The 22,541-nt window shown below is 37.1% G+C and overlaps 1 protein-coding gene across 1 annotated transcript in view; it reads left to right on the forward strand.

Moving 5' to 3' along the window:
* The first annotated feature begins 4,096 nt into the window (after nucleotides 1-4,096).
* Nucleotides 4,097-22,541, forward strand: part of ZC2HC1A (zinc finger C2HC-type containing 1A) — a 72,440-nt gene continuing 53,995 nt past the window's right edge. Inside the window, exon 1 of the mRNA XM_077942846.1 lies at nucleotides 4,097-4,100. The gene's annotated coding sequence lies outside the window, so the exon portion shown is untranslated. The remainder of the gene's footprint in view (nucleotides 4,101-22,541) is intronic.

Genomic DNA, 22,541 nt, shown 5'->3' on the forward strand with positions numbered 1-22,541 from the left:
GAATGGCTGTCTATTTCCCCAGTGCTCACAGCTGGTGATACAGGCATGGAAGAGAATACCCATGGGACAATCCCATGGTTCCTCTGTGACGGTTAGACGGGGTCCCACAAAAACATACATTGAATTTATCAACCGATTGCTGGCTGCAATTGAAAGACAGGTACCCCATCCTGAAGCCATCAAACTTCTTATGTTGCAATTGGCTTTTGAAAATGCAAATAAGGATTGTCAGGCAGCAACAACCCCAGTCCAAGCCACTGCCGCTGAAATCGGTGTGTTTATTACAGTGTGCCAGGATGTAGGCACTACAACTCATCTGGCTCAGACTGCAGTGATGACCAGGGCCTCGTGTTGTAATTGTGGTTGAACCAGGCATATGGTCAAAGAATGCCGACAAAAGGGAGTCCCAAAGAAATCAAAGGCCCCTAAAATACCCTCTAAAGAATGCCCGTGATGTGGTAAATGTAAGCACTGGGCTAACAAACCAAAATTTGATAAGGATGGAAACCCATTATCGGGAAACGAGAAAAGGGGTGAGACCTTCAGCAGCCAGAAAAGTCCATGGGGGAACACCAATCTCCAAACTTGGGAATGGCTTTCCCTTCTGAGTCAGGACTGGAAATAGCATCCATGACCTCTCTTCCACCACCTCTGGCAGTGCAGGGCTGGACCTCACAGTCATAAGGGACATGGTGCTTAAAGAGCAAGATGGGGTCCAGATGGTTTCAATTGGGATCTATGGCCCGTTACCCAGAGGGACATTTGGATTGATTATTGGAAGGTCTTCTAGTACACTTAAAGGAATTCAAATTTTCCCTGGAGTTATAGATTCAGATTATTTAGGAGAAATAAAACTTATGGCACAGGAGTCAGGGGTCCATGCCATCTCTAAAGGAACTCACCTTGCTTGGATTATTCTTATTCCTGCTCTTCAAGGTAATGCTCAACTGACACCCGCGGGACTTCAGGATTTGGCCATTCAGGCATGAAAGTTTTTTGGAGTAGTTTAGTGTCATCTTACAGTCCATACTTGGAAGTAACAATTAATGGAGTTACTTTTATGAGAATTATTGACACAGGGCCAATCAAACTATTATAGCTAAAAAACAGTGGCCTTCAGATTGGTCTTCCTCTCCTGCCTTATGTTCTATCATGGGTGTTGGAGGGTGTCAACAGCAGTTTAAAAGTAGGCATATCCTTCCACTTTTGGGTCGGGAAGGCAAGGTCGCCCATCTTCAGCCTTTTATCTTGGAAATTCCTTTATATCTGTGAGTACAAGATGCCCTAGCAAAGTGGGACTTAAACCTCTCTGTTCCACCACCCTTTTGGTAGGGGCCCCTGCTCCTTTGAAAATTATCTGAATCAAGTGGAAAACTACCAGTCCCATATGGGTGGAACAATGGCCTATTAAGAAGGAAAAACTGGAGCATATTCAATGTCTAGTACAAGAACAACTAGATGCTGGCCACATTGAGCCTACTACCAGTCCCTGGAACACTCCTATTTTTACTATTCCAAAAAGGTCAGGAAAATGGAGGTTATTGTATGATCTCCATGCTATTAATGCTGTGATGTTTCCTATGGGACCTTTGCAACCAGGATTGCCTTCTCCGGTTATGATCCCCAAAGACTGGCCTCCTATTGTCATTGATATAAAGGATTTTTTTTTCACCATACCCTTGCATCCTGAGGATTGAGAAAAATTTGCTTTTACCATTCCCACTTATAATAATCAACAGCCAGTTCAATGCTATCAGTGGACAGTTCTACCCCAATGGATGATGAATAGCCCTACTATATGTCAGCTTTACGTACATGAAACTTTACTTCTTATGCGTCAATCCTTCCCCCAGGCAAAAATCTTCCACAATATGGATGATATTTTGATAGCTGCTCAGCAACAGTCATTACTGCATCAACTTTATGCAATGGTAGTACAGCATATGTCACAGTATGGTCTCGTTATTGCACAAGAAAAGATTCAGCTGATGACTCCATGGCTCTATTTAGGAAGTCTTATTTTGTCTACTACTCTGAGGCCGCAACTTACAAAAATAATTCTCCCACAGCACTTAAGCCTTAATACATTACAGCAAGTCCTAGGACGGATTAATTGGCTATAACCTTATTTAGGCATTCCCACAAATTCTTTGATTAATCTTTTGACACCTTGAAAGGTGGCCCTGCTTTAAATTCGCTGTGAGACCTCTCTCCGCTAGCACAGGCAGAGCTTAACACTGTGGAGCAAGCTTTGGCCCAACAGTGCATCTCACATTTAGATTCTGACAGACCTATAGATCTTTCTATCTTTAATACCCCTCATAGTCCTACAGGGATGCTTGGGCAAGTTGGAACAGATGTCTCTCCTTTGGAATGGTTTTACCTGTCTCATAACCCTTATAAACATATGCAAAAGACTACAGATTTAATAGCTTCTCTTCTCATAAAGGGACACCGAAGTTGTGTCCAATTATCATGATATGACCCTGTTACTCTTTTCCTACCTTTAAGCAAGGAACAAGTTCATACTCTCTTAGCTTGTGATCTTGATTGCCAAGTCGCAATGGCTGACTTTATTTGAAATATCAGTTTCCATTTACCAGCCTCTAAGCTCCTGAACTTTTTACAAACTGCGCCTGTTAAATTGTATTTATTGTTGTCTCTGAGCCCTGCTTCATGCTACTACTGTCTTCACAGCTGCTTCAGGAAAAATGGAAAAGGCAGCCATAGTATTGCAAGATGCCATGCAAACTGGCAGAAAAAAAAATCCACAGCTGGGATTTCACAGCTACACAACAGGCAGAGTTAGGTGCCCTAATATTGGTCTTACAAACTTTTCCTCACCAAGACATAAATATAGTGATTCCGCTTATGCAGTGTACAGTGTTATTCATTTAGATCTCACACATCTGAAAGGTATTACTAATGAACCCCTATTAACCCTATTTCTCAAAGTGTAGACGCTCCTCTTTGCCCATCATCACCCTTTTTACATCACACATATTTACTCTCATTCTGGGCTACCTAGTCCCTTAGCAGAAGAGAACGCTTGAGCTGATGCTCTGGCATGACCACAGATGTGGTTTGCAGACTCTTCTGCATTTTTGTGAGCTCAAGCTGATCGTTTCTTTTTTCATCAGAATGTACACAGTCTTAAACAACAGTTTCTTTGATACTTGCTCAAGCTTGCATGATTATTAAAACTTGTCCTGATTGCCAACAGCATTCTCTCTCCTCTTTTTCATTGGGACTTGGTGCCAACCCATGAGGTCTGGTACCTAATGCTATCTGGCAAACTGATATTACTCAGCATCCACCCTTTGGACACTTCAAATTTCTCCACGTTACCATGGACACTTATATGAGCCTGACACATGCTACTCCCCGAACTGGAGAAAAAACTAAAGATGCAATTGCTCATATTTTTGAACTATTATGACCTTAGGTCCTCCACAAACTATAAAAACTGATAATGGTCCTTGCTATCTTTGCACTCGATTTGGATATACATCGCAACTTTGGCACATACAACACAAAACTGGTATTCCTTATAACTCAACTGGTCAGACCATTGTTGAACGAGTTCATTGAACTTTTAAAGTATATCTTAGTAAACAAAAAAGGGGGAATATGGGGCTCTCTCCTCGAGAACAGATAGCAATGGTCTTATTTACTCTTAATTTTTTGAATATCGGACAAGATGCCTAGACAGCTATTGATCATATGAAGCCAGTTGACGTCACAAAAAGAAAGGTGTTAATTCGAGACATTTGTACAGGGAATTGGGAGAAACCTTATGAGGCGTTGCAATGGAGTCAAGGTGCAGTTTGTGTTTCAGAAACTACAGGAGTAGAGTGAATCCTCATAAAAGGAGTGAAACCATATTATCAGTTGGAGATCACCAAACAGCCCCCTCCTGATCATGAAGGAGCTGCCATTGGAGAATCGACCAAAAATGATCATGCTGAGTTGGAAGGCACCTGACATTACCTGGGGACAGCTAAAGAAATTGGATCAGCAGGCAACTATCCAGCTTGCAGCCACGGGAGCCCCTGCAACTGCAGAGAACCAGTTTCTTATGTATCTGGCAGTAATGGGGGAAGCTTCTGAGTGAGTCAGACAGACATGGCTGGTAATTCTTGTTCTTTGCCATGTGGGCTCAGCTCAAGAACATGCTTATTAGAGTCATGTTCTGAATCCCCCTGTTTTCAATGTTATTACATGGTGGGATGCTGACCCACCTTTGTCATCTAATGATACTTCTTGGGCGGGAGATCGATGGATGCCCCTGTCTTACCCCCTCACTGAAAATTTGGGATGGATCAAACTTAATGACTCTTTGACTTTATTGTCTAGCAATCCCCCTCTCTGTTTTTCCACAATGGCTCAAGATACGTGCATTACTCTCATTCTTCAGGAGTATCTTTACTAACAGCCTAAAAGGGATGCTAAGCCCACAAACTTGACTTTTATTTCTGCTGTTACTATTAATCTTACTGAGGTTTCTAATGAAACAATCTTCCTATATGCTGTCCAAGAAGGGACTGGCAATATGTTTGAGTCTCTCCAGTGGTCCCCGTGCAGACGACCTGCACCACATCAAGGACCTCTGTTTGATAATGGTACCTTACTTGATTGGGGTCCCCATGGGTATGTCATGTCTGCAAACCAGACTATTGGATTTGGGAATCCCTCTAATAGTTCCATTACCCTCCAATAGTTCCATTAGCTTCTCCCCACCCAGTTCAGCTGTAATTGTATGAATACTTATTTCTTGGTGTTCACTTCAGAGTAAACTGCAGCTATTATTAAAAAGTCAAAAAAACAATAAATGCAAGTGAGGTTGTGGAAGAAAAGGAAGACTTTTACACTGTTGATGGGAGTGTAAATTAGTTCAACCATCGTGGAAAGATAGAGTGGTGATTCCTCAAAGACTGAAAGGCAGAAATACCATTCAACCCAGCAATCCCATTACTGGGTATATACCCAAAGGAATATAAATCATCCTATTATAAAAACACATGCACATATATGCTCACTGCAGCACTATTAACAATAGCAAAGACATTGAATCAACCCAAATGCCCATCAATGATAGACTGGATAAAGAAAATGTGGTACATATACACCATGGAGTACTATGTGGCCATAAAAAAGAATGAGATCATATCCTTTGCAGGGACATGGATGGAACTGGAGGTCAATATTCTTAGCAAACTAATGCAGAAACAGAAAACCAAGTACCACATGTTCTTACTTATAAGTGAGAGGTAACTAAATTATGAGAACACATGGACACATAGAGGGGAACAATGCACACTGGGCATGAGAGGAGGGAGAGGATCAGGAAAATAAAAAATGGATACTAGGCTTAATACCTGGGTGATGAAAAAAACTCTATGCAACAAATCCCCTTGACATACATTTACCTATGTAACAAACCTGCACATCCTGGACATGTACCCTTGAACTTAAAATAAATGTTAAAACTTTTTTTTCTAAATCCTATTAATTTCAATATGATGTTCATATCTAACCAATTTATAGATTCCTAGTTTTCCAAAATTTACAACATGTATTAAACCACATTAGTCTGCATTCTATGTTTTAGTCTATTTCATCCTATGTTTACTCTCTGAGTTAGAAAACATGTAATATTAAATGTCATTCAATTTTATATATTACATTCCTACAAATCAGGATACAATGGCCTAGATGACTCTCAGCTGTGTAAGAGTGAACTATTGGACTAAGATGTGGAAAGTTCTGTGAATCACTTGAATATTGTAAATGATCTACATGAAAATATATGTAAAAAAACAAATGAGACATACTTTTTTCATTTTTATCCATATTTTTAAAAATTCAAAGATATGATTTAATTTAAAATATAACTTTCTAATGATAACAAATGCTATTGATTTCAGAGCTGGCTTTAGTTACATATTTTTAGTTTCACTGTGTAATGAGTTTGTTAAAAAACTTGTTACTTAAAATCAAGATTTAATAGTTGCTTTGTATCAAATTATGAAGGCTTCTACTAGAGTGTTCAACTATGTCTTTAACATTTTTAAGTATCATTATCCGAACTTACATTTTTGGTGTAGTATTCTTAAGATGCAGTTTTTACAAATCTACATACAGATGCTTATGGAAATAGTATTTAGGGAATATAACAAAAGAGTCTGACTCCCGCATTGAAATTACCATGAAGCATGGGGAAGAGACCAAGCATCAGAGGTTAAGTTGATATGTCAGCAGGACTGTGTCTTTGGAGTCAGATATGACAAGTTGAATATAAAATCTGTAAACTGCAAAAATATTGGACTTTCCACAGCAGTGTTTAATTTAAATAAAAACTCTCAAAGAACAGGTTGACCTCAGAAGGGTCAATTCTGTTCTAACATTGTATAAATGTTATGATGCAAGAAAGCTGCAACTTTCAGACAGACTTCACAGAATTAGCAAAGTGTTCAACATTGAGTTGGAGCACAAAAGTAATTTCTAATTTTTTTCTGGTGTTGTTTCTAAGGAAGAACTATAAAGTAGTTGTTATGAAGAGGCCTCACTGTGTATAAAGAAATAAATGAAAATTATAACAGAATTATAAGAATGTTCCTTACTATTTTTGCATTTCTAATATCTATTTGTAAGGGATATATCATTTAAGCCTTATTTTTAATTTGAAAATAAATTTTAACTTACTTTAAATTTCTTGGCTATATTAAACCTAGTAAGTATATCTCTGGACATAAAGATGGTAAAAATAGTATTTGAAAATCCTAATATTCAGACTTCAGATGTGTATCCTACATGCTCCGAACTAGATGCAGCTGTGTTTACTTCTTTATCATGTGGATATACAAAGTATAAACCATATATTGGTTCTTTTCAACCATGAATGCAAAAATATTTTGGATACCAAATTCTGCAAGCCTTAGTTAGAAATTTACTGACAAATCTTGAAAAAATGAGGAATTCTTGCCACAGTTGTTTTTGAACAGATCCTTTAGCTCAGCATTACACTACATATTGCACTACATACATAAGGAGAATTCTATTGGATATCTAGGTATGCCAGAAAAAAAATTAGGTTACATCTATTTTAATCTGTATTTTTATCATAAAATTTAATATTTACCTGTTTATTTGCTAAGAAAGTCAAAGTACTTTCATAGAACAGTGAAAATACTGTTTACAATGCCAAAGAATATTCACTTGTAACCTTAAATAATAACTCTTACATACTTTTATTTTGGAAACCAGTGTTTGTTCACTTAAAGTTGAATCTTATGTTATAAAAGGTCATTAACTTTGCCTACCAATCTTGTGATAAGTAAATCAGTGTCATTATCTGTGGGAAAGAGAGTTTCTGAGGTGCCAGTTGAGTTGGTCTCCCCTGTGTGAGACACCCATGGGAAGCCATGAGTGGCCTCTGAGGAGAAAAGTCTCCTTATTGCCTTCACGTCTTTATGCCCCAAGAGCATAACTGCTTAGTGGCATTCCACAGGTTGCTCAGGGAGATAACACTCCCTTGAAGCAGTGGGGTATAATCAAATATCTTGGCTCCTCCTGAAACCCACTCCCACCCTTTCAGTCCTGATAAGTTAAAGATCTTAAGTAGTTTAGTCACATGCCTTTGCTCAAGAAAATTCACAGAAACCACCACTGCTATACATCTTATCAAATGACTCACGAGTTCTCCTTCACTGATTAATCCTTTTCCTACTCCTTCCTCCCCATCCCATCTGCCCTAAGAACAAAGAGCTTGCAAACCAATAAAGTGGGTGGAGCTCGAGAGCTCTGGGCCTTCAGCAAGGCTCCAATGCTCTGGTGCCCTGGACCCACCTTTTAAATGCTTATTCTGTCTCTTTCTAATTCATTTGTGTCTGCCGGACTCAGGGTACTCGCTGGGTGGTGTGGGGCTGGTTTCCCAACTTGTGGCACCCAACGTGGGGCTCCCCACAATCTCTACAAATAATCCAGTGAAGAAACGCCAGAGCATGGAAAGTGGAGGACGACTGATGAAGGATGCCGGAGTACGTTTTCACTTCAGGCTCTATGGGTAAATAGAGCACTCGGAGAATTCCAGGTTAACCTCAGGAAAATATGGGTCAGGCTGAAAGTAAGTTTACTAATTACTTAAGCCTGGTGCATTATCACGCCGTAGGGGGTTAATTGTGAGTACACAAAATCTCACATCTTTGTTCAACCTCGTAGAAAAGTATTCTCCTTGGTTCCTGGAATATGGAACCATGAATGTAAAAGATTGGGACAAGGTTGAATCAGACTTAAAATGAGCACAAGAGGGCCATGATATTTCCTTCTCTGCTTGGTCTGTGTGGTCAGCAATTGAAACAGCACTGGGGCCCTTCCACACTGAGGAGTAGGAGGAGGAGTTTCAGAATGACATAGAAAAGTTTAATAATCAGGAGTCTGATGATCAGCAAAGTGAACCATCACAGTCTAGTTTAAAAAAGGGGGAGAAATAGGAAGGAATATATGCTAACCTCTAAAAACTTATGAAAGAAACAGTTCCACCTACTGCAGAAACAGTGCCACCTACTGCGCCTTTAGGGGAAGGTCTGGAATGGCTATCCGACTTCAGCCTCATGAATTTTTGGAACAGGAGCCTGAAACGTGGCTTGCCGTTCCCACTGTTGCATGCCCTGCCATTAACTATGGCGAAGGGAAGCTTCAGCTTTGCCCAACAGCCAGTTAAAGTGAGGGAATGATCCAGGCTTGTCCACCTGTTAATTATAGTAGAGGAATGTTGCGAGCTGGTCCAAATACAAATTATGGTGCAAGGACAATCTAGGCATCCATTCATCAGGCACAAGAAATGGGGGATGTGGAACTTGGCAGTTTCTGGTAATTGTTTCTCCAGCTGAGGAGCCCAGAGAACATGCTCAAGCACACTGGGAGCCATTTCCTTTTAAAATATTAAAAGACTTGAAGCAAGCAATTGGACAATATGGGCCAAATTCTCCTTATGTTCATTCCTTGTTACAATCTGTGGCTTAAAACTGGTGTTTAATACCTATGGATTGGGAGTCATTAGCCTGACCCACCCTGTTCCCCTCTCAGTTTCTCCAATTTAAAACCTGGTGGATGGATGAAGCAACAAATCAGGCATGCAGAAATGTTCAAGCCCAACCTCCCATTAATATCACATCTGATCAATTGCTTGGAATCGGACAGGCATGGGGTACTCTAAATCAACAGATGGTAATAGGTGATGAGGCTGTTGTTCAGCTCAGAACTATACGCCTAAGAGCCTGGGAAAAAATGCATGACCCTGGTACTACTTATCCTTCTTTTAATTCAGTTTGACAGGGTCCAAGGGAGCCTTATCCAGATTTTATCGCCCATTTGCAAGACATGGCTCAAAAGGCTATTTTGGATTCTCATGCCAGGAAAGTGACCATTCAGCTGCTTGCTTACGAAAATGCGAATACAGAATGTCAGGCAGCAGTTAGACCTATTAAGAGAGATGCAGATCAAAATTACACTTATTTGGCTTACATTTCATTCCCACCACTGATTAGGTCTGTTACATGGTTAGACCCCCAGGTGGAAGTTTATGTTAATGACAGTGTCTGGATGCCTAGACCAACAGATAACCGAGGTCCTACTCATCCAGAGGAGGAATGAATGTTAATGAATATTTCCATTGGTTATCGCTTTCCTCCCATCTGCCTGCGGCTGGTAGCAGGATGTTTAAATTATGATAAACAAAGTTGGATAGTTTATGTTCCTGCACATAATGGATCAAAAGCCTCTATTCATGCAATCACTGGAAGAACATTTCAATCTTTGGACACTATTAAATACCTTGAGCACCGCTATGTTATGACACATTGCCAGATTAATAAATTTAAACTGAATAAGAAGCCCTGCTCTAGGCAGGCCACAAAATGGTCTGGAAAGCCAGAGGTGCCAACCTGAGAAGATTGTATTGTAAACAGTGCTGCTGTACTGCAGAATAATTCCTATGGCATCATCATTGATTGGGCTCCTAGGGGATGCTTTGCAGTAAATTGTACTGGACAGTGCGAAGATTGTAGAGGGACTCCTTTTGCAAACGACTACACAAATAATGCACCAAAATTTTACAGAAGAATTGAAACAAATTACCCTATTAAGTAGGAGGAGAACGGTATGGATCCTCCAAGCCCAAAAATGATTGATCCAATTATAAGTCCAGAACATCCAGAATTGTGGAAATTAATGATGGCTCAAACATCAATTTGGATTTGGAAAGGAGAATATAAAACAGAGATCCATAGTAAAAAACTTCGATTTGTTGTAGTCATGACCCCTAATCAGACAGTCCCATTGTGGAGTTGTGTTAAACCTCCTCTTATGTTGGCAGTGGGAAAAATCAATATCCTACCTGACTCTCAAACCATATCAGGCATCAGCTGTCATCTTTTTACCTGCATTAATTCTGCCTTTAATAAAGATAATAACATTTTACTGGTTAAGGCCCGAAAAGGAGTTTGGATACCTGTTTCCCTCAATAGACGTTGGGAGGCCTCTCCCTCCATACATATTATCACTGAGGTACTAAAAGGAATACTTAATAGATCAAAGAGATTCATATTTACTTTAATAGCTGTGATCATGGCCCTTATAGCTGTCACAGCTACTGCTGCTGCTGCTGATGTTGCTTTGCACTCTTCTATTCAAACTGCGGGCTTTGTGGATAGTTGGCAGAAAAGTTCTAAGCTTTGGAATTCCCAAAGTCAAATAGATACAAATTTGGCAAATCAAATTAATGATCTCCATCAAACAGTAATTTGAATGGGAGATCGGATTGTGAGCTTGGAGCATAGTATTTGAATGCAATGTGATTGGAACACTTCTGATTTTTGTATTACTCCTAGGTCTTATAATGCCACTGAACACCATTGGGAGATGATTAGACATCACCTACAAGGAAAAGAAGATAATTTAACATTAGATATTGCTAAACTGATAAAACAAGTTTTTGAGGCATCTCAGGCTCATCTCACCCTGTTGCCTGGAGCTGATATTCTTGCTGTAGCTGCTGATGGCCTTTCTAATACCAATCCTTTAAAGTGGATTAAAACCATAGGTGGATCAACAATTGCAAATTTTATTTTGGTTTGTGTCTGTTTATGCTGTTTTTAGTCTACAGATGTGGACAGTGCCTTGGGAGAGAAGCCAGAGACTGTGAACGAGTCATGATAGCAATGGTCGTTATTAATCAAAAAAATATTAATAAAGACAAAAAAGGGGGATATGTGGGAAAGAGAGTTTCTGGGGTGCCAGTTGAGTTGGTCTCCCCTGTGTGAGACACCCATGGGAAGCCATGAGTGGCCTCTGAGGAGAAAAGTCTCCTTATTGCCTGCATGTCTTTGTGCCCCAAGAGCATAACCGCTCAGTGGCATTCCACAGGTTGCTCAGGGAGATAACACTCCCCTGAAGCAGTGGGGTATAATCAAACATCTTGGCTCCTCCTGAAACCTGCTCCTACCCATTTCAGTCCTGATAAGTTAAAGATCTTAAGTAGTTTAGACACACGCCTTTGCTCAAGGAAATTCACAGAAACCACCACTGCTATACATCTTACCGAATGACGCATGAGTTCTCCTTAACTGATTAATCCTTTTCCTCATCCCTTCCTCCCTCTCCCATCTGCCCTGAGAACAAAGAGCTTGTAAACCAATAAATTGGGCAGAGCCTGAGAGCTCTGGGCCGTGAGCAAGCCTCCGACGCTCCGGTCCTCTGGACCCACCTTTTAAATGCTTATTCTGTCTCTTTCTAACTCCTCTGTCTCTGCCGGACTCAGGGTACACGCTGGGTGGTGTGGGGCTGGTTTCCCCAACAATTATCTTTATTCTATAATTTCCCATATACAAGTGGTTAATTAATTAGTCAGAAAGCACCAAAACACTTAGTTCTTCATAATCTTGCTTGTGGAAATATCTGTTACAAAAAAGGACCTTAACAATTCATTTCTAAAAAAGTAACACAAATAAGTTTTTCTTTGTCAAATACATTTCATCTATTACTGAAAATACCATAAATAGTTGGCTTTATTTTTCATTTTGTAAGGTTTCTTATTCTTACACATTAACAAACATACATTGTTGTTTCAAACAAACTTCTTTGCCAATTTTGCTATTTCTCCTAGTATAATTGCCTTGCTTTTAATCATTCAAACTGGAAAATATGAAGTCATATTGCTTTTCTAATTTGTCTTCAATCCCAAGTCTCACCATAAAATGCTTTTTTATAAATAAGTTTTAGGGGAAAATTTCCTGAAGAATCAGAACACTTCCTAATCTGTGATAAACAGATCTTATAACTCATTAGTTCTTCTCAATCGAGACAATCTGAAATGCCAGAAAGTATGTAATCGCAAGATAACAATTTGGATTTCTCACATAAGTGCTCAGTACAAACTTGTGGAATTAGTTTTCCATTCTTAAAACACATTTTTATTATTTTCTGAAAGTAACATTACTATGCCTGCTTTTTTACCTTTGTTAAGCCTATGATCAGTCCTTTGCTCAAAATGCCTGTCATCATCCTATGTAACCTTCAAGAACAAAATACAAATTCCATCTCCTACAGGAAACTATCCTAATTCTAAGCCATGTGGACTATTTTGCATATAACTCTTCTGCCTCTTTTGACCTGAATTTTCATTCTGGCATTATATGTGTTGGTTGCATGAACATGTATTTTTAAATCACTTTTATATCTTATTACCTCATTTAGATTATAAACTACTGTAGGACTTCCATCTTCAGTGCCTGGTTTTACTCATTAATCCATCCCTGGTAAAGCAGCCCATAATAACCTCTTTAATTAGTATATTTAGTACTCATTTTCTGTAGTCTTCATTTGGCCCTTAATTATATTCAATATGCTATTTATTTATTATATATTTTTACCATATTCTTCACACATTCTTGCTCAATTAACTACATTTTAAGTTCCCTGGGAGGAAAAGATTTTATTCTTACAATTCCTGAACAGAACTTTGTAATAATTTGTATATAAAAATGCACAAAAATACAGCTTGAAGGGCTAAGGGTCAGAAGGTAGAAGATTTGAGTTCCAGTCCTTGGTTTAGCAAACCAACCAGTCATTGTTGAATAGTCTTTTAATAAACCTTTCTGAGTCTTTCCAGAGTAAATTTGTTGTAGGAGAAGATTGTTAAAATTTTTAAGTATTTATTGTTTTTTGGAAACTAAGCAATGAGTTTGTCTCTACCTGCAGGGTCCAAATTTTTATTATACTAAGAGATAAAGTAGCTACTTCTGAAAATAGGATGGGAACAAAGGAGACATTCAACTAGAAACAGCCAGTAGGGTATTTGAATAAGGACACAGGTCATATTAAGGTTGCACATTCTTTCAGAGAATATTCTTGTTTGTACTTTGTGGTTTCCAGGAATTGGTTGCCTACCTACCTTGATAAGCATTGCAAGCACAGGGTAAGCATTCAGAACTCTTCAGAGAAATGGAGCCAACAGGACAGGTATATATAGAAAGAAAGAATGGGAAATTTATTTTAAGGAATTGGTTGGCTCATATGACTGTGGAGGCTTGTCAAGTCCAAAATCTATAGGGTAACACATCAGGCTAGAGAACCAGGGAAGCATTGCAGTTTGAGCCTAAAGGCAATCTGCTGATAGAACTTCTTTGTGCCCAGACGGAGGTCAGTCTTTATTTTATTAAGGCCTTGAACTGATTGGATGAAGCCCATTTATATTATGGAGAGTAATCTGCTTTATTCAAAGTCTACCAATTTAAATGTCAATCTTATCCTAAAACACCTCCGCAGAAACATCCTGAATAATGTTTGACCAAATCTCTGGTTACATGACCATGCCATGTCAACAGATAAAATTATCCATCATGTATTGATTTTGTCATTGAGGGAAACAAAGTATAACTCAAATGCCTTGCTTTTACTTCAGTTTAAGGACAATTTATCAGCTATCATTTGAAACTCAAGAGAGCTTAAATCCACGGTCTTCCCTTTTGTCATTCTCCACAGACTCAGTGTCAACTAGAAAAAGCAGTTATGCTATGACAAATGGGATCTCAAGTCAGAATATTTATTTTCATTATCCAACCCTGCCACTTACTAACTGTAGCTTTGAAAAAGTCACTTGTTCTTAAGGTAAAACCAAGTAATCAATTATATTTGTAATTAGCATATATTTATAGGGTGAATTCTCATATGGTTTTTTCTATTAAAAGGCAGCTGCAGAAACCACAGGATCTGATTGATCTGATTGTTTTAAGAGCCATAAGGTTTTTAAAACCATGAAGAAGTGCCAAGATATTCATTTAAGTGATAATGAAGAGTTTTTCTTCTTCGTCTTTAGTATAAATCCTCTGATGTCATCGTTAATCTTACATAATATTTATTTGTAAATCTTAGTTTCTGCAACATAAAAATGGAAAGAATAACACTTACTTCACAAGTAGGTTATCACATGAGTCTATATGGGAAATGGTGTGCATAATAACATATTAACCATAACCCTTAGGAGCTAAATAAAACCTCTCTGCTTTCCTAAATTAACTGTTTTGAAGACCATACCGATTCACTCATATTTATCCAGTCATTTAGCAAATATTTATTGAATATCATTGACTGAAGTCTTAAAAACTAAGCTTTTAAAAACACTAATGTTTTATGAAAATGCAGAGATTTACTGTCAAAGGTACTGAATAGATAATTGATAATCTGTTTATTTACTATCAGTTCTTTGAAATCTCCAGGGGTAAAATGCAGTCTGTTTACATATCACCATCAGTATTTTACATTTTTGGTTTCAAGAATGTAATTCAGGAGATCAGTGAAAGTCAGGGCAAATTTTTTCATCTCAGATCAAAATTATAGCTGGGCATGGGATTAAACAGCATTTAATACTAGCAGTAGGCCATTAAATTGGCATTATTATCCATTTGTAAAGGAGTCTTAGGTCAGTTTCCTTAGAAGCTGAGGGGATTCTTGTGGAAGTTATTTATTGAAAAATAGCTCCCTTTGAATGAGGAAAGCAAGTTACGGCCTGAGGGCAGGAGAAGAAAGGTAAGCAAGAATGTAGTCTTACGTGAAGACCAACTTCAGGCTAGCCTGAATCAATGGAGCCTGCCTGTTAGTAATTGGCTGTGAGTTTTCCCTCAGAGAGGAGGGTCTTAACCTCTCAGATATGGCAGTACCCTTTATGAGAAGGGCAATTCTATGGAGAAGAAGTAGTTATAGATCATCAGCCAACATTCTCAATAGTAGGGGTGAACATCCCTTCCAGAACAGGAGAGTTTGGAAAGGCAACAACAACCTTCACTTCTGAATGGCCATTAATATTCATAATAACAACAAAGGCACTGCAAAGGTTTAAGAGCTCTCTCACTTTTAAAGAAATTTCAAAGAAGTTTCCAAGAAAAACTGACTGATAACCACTATCGTCTTTTATAACATTCAAATTGTTTGAAAATTAGTGTTCCTGTAAATTATATTTAAATTCATTTTATATAAATAAATTCATATAAACAATTTGCATATAACTTAAGGAATGCTAATGTTTTTAGATAATATTTTGTACCTAGAATTTATTTTCTTATGAAAGCATAAACTTCATTTTGTTTTGAAATCAGAGTCAGAGGAGATTCTTATTTCTGTTTTGTTGATTATCTATTGGCTGCCAAGAAACGTAAGTGTACATAGGCTTAAAAAGCTCTGCCTCTTAGAAACATCAAGCAGACAATTGTTAGATTCATGTGATAAAATTAGATAGACAACATGCCAGGTGCATACTTTTGATATACAATCTAAGTAAGAAATCAATACATAAATGAATAAAATGGTATATTTTCAATATAAAAAATGTATGCAAGCAACTTTTCTAGAATGTTATGTTTGCAAACATGGCATTTGTATAAATAGCTAATAACGCATAACTTTAATTACATGTGTATCTACCATAAAAACTTGAGCTTTTTCTTAAAGTAAAACCAAGTAACCAATTATATTATAAATTAGCATATGTTTATAGGGTGAATTATCATATCACTCTTTCCATTAAAAGGCAGCTGCAGAAACCAAAGAATCTGGTTGTTTTATCAATACGGTTCTTTAAGAAGAACCATAAGGATTTTAAAATCATGAATAAGTGTCAAAATATTTAGGTGATTGATAATAGGATAATTTTTCTTTGTCTTTAGTATAAATACCCTGACATCACCATCATTATATAATATTTGTAATATTTTATAGCATTTTTAAAGCAAGTTTTCAAGGCCCTAGGAAGCTGCTATGATTAATAATGAAGTAAGCGGGAAAGGACTTTTGATAGTTTTCTCTTTTTTTGTTGTTTATTTTCCTCCAAAAGGAAAGGTGCATCTGAAAACACTTGGCTGACCTGGAGACAACAGGCAAAATTGGACAAAGCTGAAGTGCACAATTTCTCACAACAGCTCTGGGTATTGATACCTATGCAAATTTTTAGAGTTACCCAGCAACATAAAAGAAACTAGGGAAAACAGTTTTTGTTGTCTTCTTACCTCTGTATCTAAATCTCTGTTTTATGAGGGTTAAGTTTGGCTATAAATGTAGAACAATCCCCCTTACCTTTTCTTTTCCCTCAAAAAAATTGCTTAAGATAAAATTATTTCTATTTCTTGTATAAATTTAGAGATTGATGGTCCAGATGCAAGAGATCCATGCTTCTTCAGTCTTTAACTTCTTCTATGAATGGACTCTATTCCCAAAGTCACCTTATGGTCCAAGATGGCTATTCCAGCCTCAGGTGTTGTGCCCAAACGCCAGAAAACAGAGGAGAACAAAAAGAAGGAGAATGGCTCATCTTCTCTTTTTTTTAAAGACGCTTAAAAATTATGCACATGGAAGTTATGAATTCTTTGTCACCTGGACTACTTAGCTGCAAGAAAGGCTGGGAACTATAGTTTTTATTCCACAGCCATATGCTCAGCTTTATATCAATAATAATATTCTGAGAACAACAGAACAGCTAGTGGCCTCTGCAGGTCCTCCCATCTCTATTCTGGGTTCACTAACATTCAGGCCTCCAATGGACTCATGCTGTGTTCCGGTCATGTAAATCAGAACCCTTCTCCCACATCAGTCTATCTGTATCCCTTTCTCCAGGCCTAATGCCAATCTTTTCCTGCAGTGTCAGACACACCACAAAGCTAGTTATAAGGTAAATGTGTTTCAAATTAAGATACGAATGCCCAAATATGTAGAATCATCCAAGAGGGAATTTCGTCTTTAAAACTAGAAATACATTTTTATCTTTTGTCTATCCATTCCCCACCCAAACTGGTTGTTTTTTTAGAGGGAGTACAATTAATAAAATAGCATTACTACAAATTATCTAGACATCAACCACATTTCCTTGTCAATACCAACCCTCTTTTTTCCACCATCATTAATCACATATACCTATCTTTGGTGGATTCAGCAATACAAAGAATAACAAAACTTGTCACTGGAATGTATCATAAATATTTCAAATGCAGAATTCATTGCTTGTCAGTGGTTCTTATTGATTAAACAGAAAATAGAAGAAAAAAGCTAAAATTTTAGATTTTTTTTCTGATATTAAACTATACTTTCATTCTTGGTATAGACCTTATTTAATAATAATTTGGTTGAATATGGTTTGCTAACATCTCTTTTATAACTTTTGTATGTATAATGTTAGAAGAGACAATCCTATAATTTTTCATATATTGCTTTTATATTGCTTGTAGTCAAAATTATGCCAATGTTAAATTAATTATAAGCTTTCCCTCTTTTTAAATTTTATTGAAAACCTGGACACAATAGAAATTATCTTTGTCTTAAAGTTTTAAAACTCACCTGTAAATCTTTCTCCACCTGGGGCATTAAAGTGAAGAGATGTCTTTACCATTTTGATTTATTAACAATTTTCATTCTACTCAAGTTTCTTGTCACAATTTTAAATTTTATCCAGAATGATATCCATTTCCTCTGAGTTTTTACATTTATAGAAACAAAGCTGCTCATAATATCCTTGTATTTGTAATTCTGTGATGTCTATATTCACTTTTTCTGTTTAGAGATAGTTTTGGAAAAATGGACTCATGTGATTCCTAACACATATAATATACAAAGGTGATTCCTGATGGGTTGAAAACCTAATTAAGAAAGATAAAAAGGATAACATTAATACAAAAACATGTGAGCAAATACCCTCAATAATCTACAAGTGAAGAAAACTTTAATAAAACAATGCACAATTCATAAAGAAATATATTGACAGATTTTATAGAATTAATGTTATTGGCTTCTGTTCAGGAAAAGGTATCATAGGCAAAATTATCAAGTATTTGGCAAACTGGAAAAAGATTTTTTAAATAATAGAAATTAGCAGGGGTCAACATCTAGCATACACAAGGAATTTACATATCCATAAGAAAAAGATGAGAATTTCAATGTACAAATGAATAAAAACAGGCAATTCATTGAAAGTCAAATCTGAATTAGCAAGTATATGAAGAAAAGGCCAACTCTTGATTCAACAATTAGAACTAAGACAGCTATTACTGAGCCATAGAAATATGGGCCCTGTACATTGCTGCTGGGAGTGTACACTGGTATAACTATTGTAGAGAGAAATCTAGGTGTACTTAGTGGAAGTGAATATGATCCAGTAATCTATTCCAGGGATGCATCCCAGAGAAACTTGAGCCCAGGTTCATAAGGGGACAAGCACAAAGATGTTCATTGTAGCAGCAGGTTAGAACCAGCTCAGTGCCCATCACTACAGAAATGAGTAAGTAAAATGTGGTGGCATATGCATACAGTAAAATATTATTATCTGACATCCAGAAGCAATAAACTTGTATTTCATAGAATGGCATGGGTGAATCTCTGAATGAATGATAAAAAACATTAAATTTAAAAATTAAATAAAATAATTAAAATTAAAATTTTAAAATGACAAACAGAATGAAAGCCATAGAATAATGCCATTTATGTAAATTAAAAACAGATGCATATATAAAACAGCACCATATGTGTTTCAAAGAATCACCCATATCCAAAGACATATGTATATAATGGAATTGTACCTATATTGAGGAGGCTAGTAAATTGAGTGAAAATGGGGGATGAATGACAAATTAATAAAAGGAAAATAAAAGATACCTTGGCATGGATAGTTGAAGTATGTGCTGTGTGTTAGCAAGTATCATTAACTCAACACCCTGCCCCTAAGATTAAAAAGATATAAATTATATAGCCATAATGCTTGTGTTCTATAAAGAGGAACAAATGTTACACATGCACCAAAATATATACAAATATTCTCCTTGATTCTTTAGATTGTCCCAAAACATTCCAGGCTTGCATCATTTTCTTAAGGAGGATTATGCCATTGTCCCCGCATCCTCAGTGATCTCTATGATACTCTTCGACACAATTTAAGTTCTACATCTATAGAACCTTTAAACTTGTTCCATTCATGTAAATGACTTGTGAAACCCATTGCTTTTATAAGCTGTACCACAACATCTAAAACGTAATACTCTTCACCACTCTATTGCCCTGTATTATGCCTTGCTCAGGGTTTCCTTTACTAGATGTTAACTTTCTAGAGATCAGAGAGATTTCTTTGAAGCTTTCTGTTGTGCCTAGAGCAGTGTTGGACTCAAGGTTGGAAGATCTCAATTTCTTATTGGTCAGAATGTTATTTTCAGTTAAAAAGATCACATGGCAGGTAAAAAAATATGTACAGACAAATACTTAAAAACCTAAGAGAAGAAGCTGGGCTTCATTAATTTTAGTAACTGGCTAGTGATACAATAGACTTGAAGCACAGAAGGTACTCAACAAATATTTGTTGAAAGAATGCATCAGAAAAATGGACTAGTCTAGAGAGGACCTCAATAAACATTTTGGTTAATAGATTTTTAGTTAAGATTTGAAATTGTGATGCAAAGGGATGGATAGGCAAGATCATAGCTGAAAGTTGAAAAAAACTGATCTTTTTGCAGCTGAAAATTAGTTTTGAAAGTAGAGAAGCATAGAGCTAGAATTGCTATCACACTATGAATGGAATAGCCTTTCAATCAATATAGTAGGTAAAGTTTGCTTTAAGTTCCTCAATTTTTTAAAGCCCCCCTTTCTTTTCTTGATGTTTCCTGTCTAGGACATTTTTCCTTCAATAAATCTTCACCTGTGACAGCCTACCTATATGCTTTCTGATTATTCCAGGCCATGAGAAACTATCACTATTTTCCCCCTGAACACTTAGAAAATTTTATTTTTACTTCAAATAAAACTAGCAAGAGCCAACTCAAGGAGTATGCTTCCTCAATCTAGAATACTTTTAAGGGAAACATTTTCTTATGTTTTTTTGACACAAATTATAATTTTCTTATTGTTACAAAATGTATGAATTATTTTTATAAGCTAAACTGTGGTAGATCATTCCTCTGCTGGTCATGGAAGGAAGAAATGTCCTACATAGTGGAGGTGATAAACTGAGTTCTCACTGAGACTCAGAATCTCATTTAGTTGTGCTCTGCAAATGATCTGAATGAGAACCAATGGCTTTCTCTGAAAGGGGACTTGAACTTCGTGTGGGATTCAAGAGATTGGAGCTTTGAAACAAGAAGCTACATGCAGCTTGCTCAGCTTTTTGGAACATACAGAATAGATGTGGATCTGCTCAAGGGAATGGTGGTTGAAGGCAATATAATGCAAAGTGGAAAGAATCAAGGATATGATGTAATAAAACACCGATATAATATCTATTTCAATTAAGTACTAGTTTTGTGATCTTGACCAAGTCAGAAACATCTCTGAAACTTTGTTTTCCTTTTTGTATGATAAAGAGGTTGGAAGATCTCAAATTCTTATTGATCTATGAATGTTATTTTCAGTTAACAAGATCACATGGCGGGTAAAAAAAAATTATGTACAGATAAGAGCTTAAAAACATGAGAAGAAGCTGAGTTTCATTCATTTTAGTAACTGGCTAGTGATAAAGTGGACTTGAAGCATAGAAGGTACTCAACAAACATTTGTTGAATGAATGCATCCTGAAAAATGGACTAGACTGCAGAAGTAATGTCATGATACAGTGCTAAGACAAAAGAGACCCTCAGGCTAGGTATGTAGGCGGCAGAGGAAAGAACTTACTGAAGGCAGATAGGAAGAAGTCCTCTTTACTCAGGGGTCAGAATCAGGGAAAAGCTGCAGGAGCCAGGGTAGCTGTAGCATAAAAGTTCTGAAGAGACCAATACCTGTAGGGAAGACTAGCAATCATATTTTAGAGAATTAAGGTTCGCTATAGAAATGCCTACTCAAATATATGTTAAACAACATGTCTGAACACTTGGGTTTACACTTGAGGCAGCTATAATAAAAGGCAAGGCAAGAAAGGGGAGTGAGGAGCCCAATTAAATCACCATAGGCTTTAGAATTTAACAGACAAGGGTGTAACCAAGCTCCACCACTCACTAATGATACAAATATTGACAAAATATTAATTGTTCTGAGACATCTAGAAAATGAAAATTTTAATTCTGACAAATGAAGATTGTAGTATCTACTTTGTAGATTTCTTTTGAAGATTCGTGAACATATGACAAGGGCCTAAAACATGCCTCAAGTGATTTATTCTTTATTGCTATTTTTATTATTTTTATTGTTACTATAGATTTTATGCCGAATAAGGTAACAGCCAACTCAATATTCGTCTTGCCTTCAGTGAAAGAACGTGTAATTTGTAACAATGGCTTCTTTTTGTATTTTCTTCTGTGTGCTTTTTTTCTCCTTAATGCTCTTTTAAAAGGCCTTTCCTCCCCACCAAAAATTCTACCTTTGCCTTAGTAGCACTGAGGAGGAAAAGGGACCTATGCGCAGCACTCAGTCTAGAGTAGCTTATTGCCTGCAAGGCTATGGGTTGGCCAAGTAGTCCCAGGATCTCAGAGGAACAGAAGAAGCGGGGGAACCGAGGAAGGGCAGACGGAGTCATTGAGGCATGGATGAAGTGGTCTTTACATGGCTCCACCCAAGAGATGGACTCTACCACATTCAAATGCACTTGGAGCACCTTCTCAGTAAGAGATGATGCCCCCTCAACTGTTTGTTTCCTTGTTTAAACAACACCTTCATGTGAGTGGAGAGTAGGAGGAATCCTGCTTCCTGAAGGTAACTGATTTCATAGTAGGTAAAGTTAGATATGAAGTTAAACTCTTCAATTAAACAGATTAACAATAAAATTAATCCGAGGTTTGTTATGGACAACACATTAATACTGGTAACTTGCCAGTAGATACGGTATAGTCAACAAACAATACAGCTTGTTTACGATTGCTAAATCTAATTTTCAAAGAAATGTCGTTCTGGTAATTGTAAGCAAAACAATTAAAATTGTCTCAGTTTTTAAGTTACTTTAATCTTCAGGAGGTTTTTGAACTCTGTTAGAGACGGGCGAGCCTCATTCTGTCAGGTTGTAACTTAATTCCTCAACTCAAACTTCCCAGATCAAA

Source organism: Macaca mulatta, chromosome 8, assembly GCF_049350105.2.
Source record: "Macaca mulatta isolate MMU2019108-1 chromosome 8, T2T-MMU8v2.0, whole genome shotgun sequence".
Lineage (NCBI taxonomy): Eukaryota > Metazoa > Chordata > Mammalia > Primates > Cercopithecidae > Macaca > Macaca mulatta.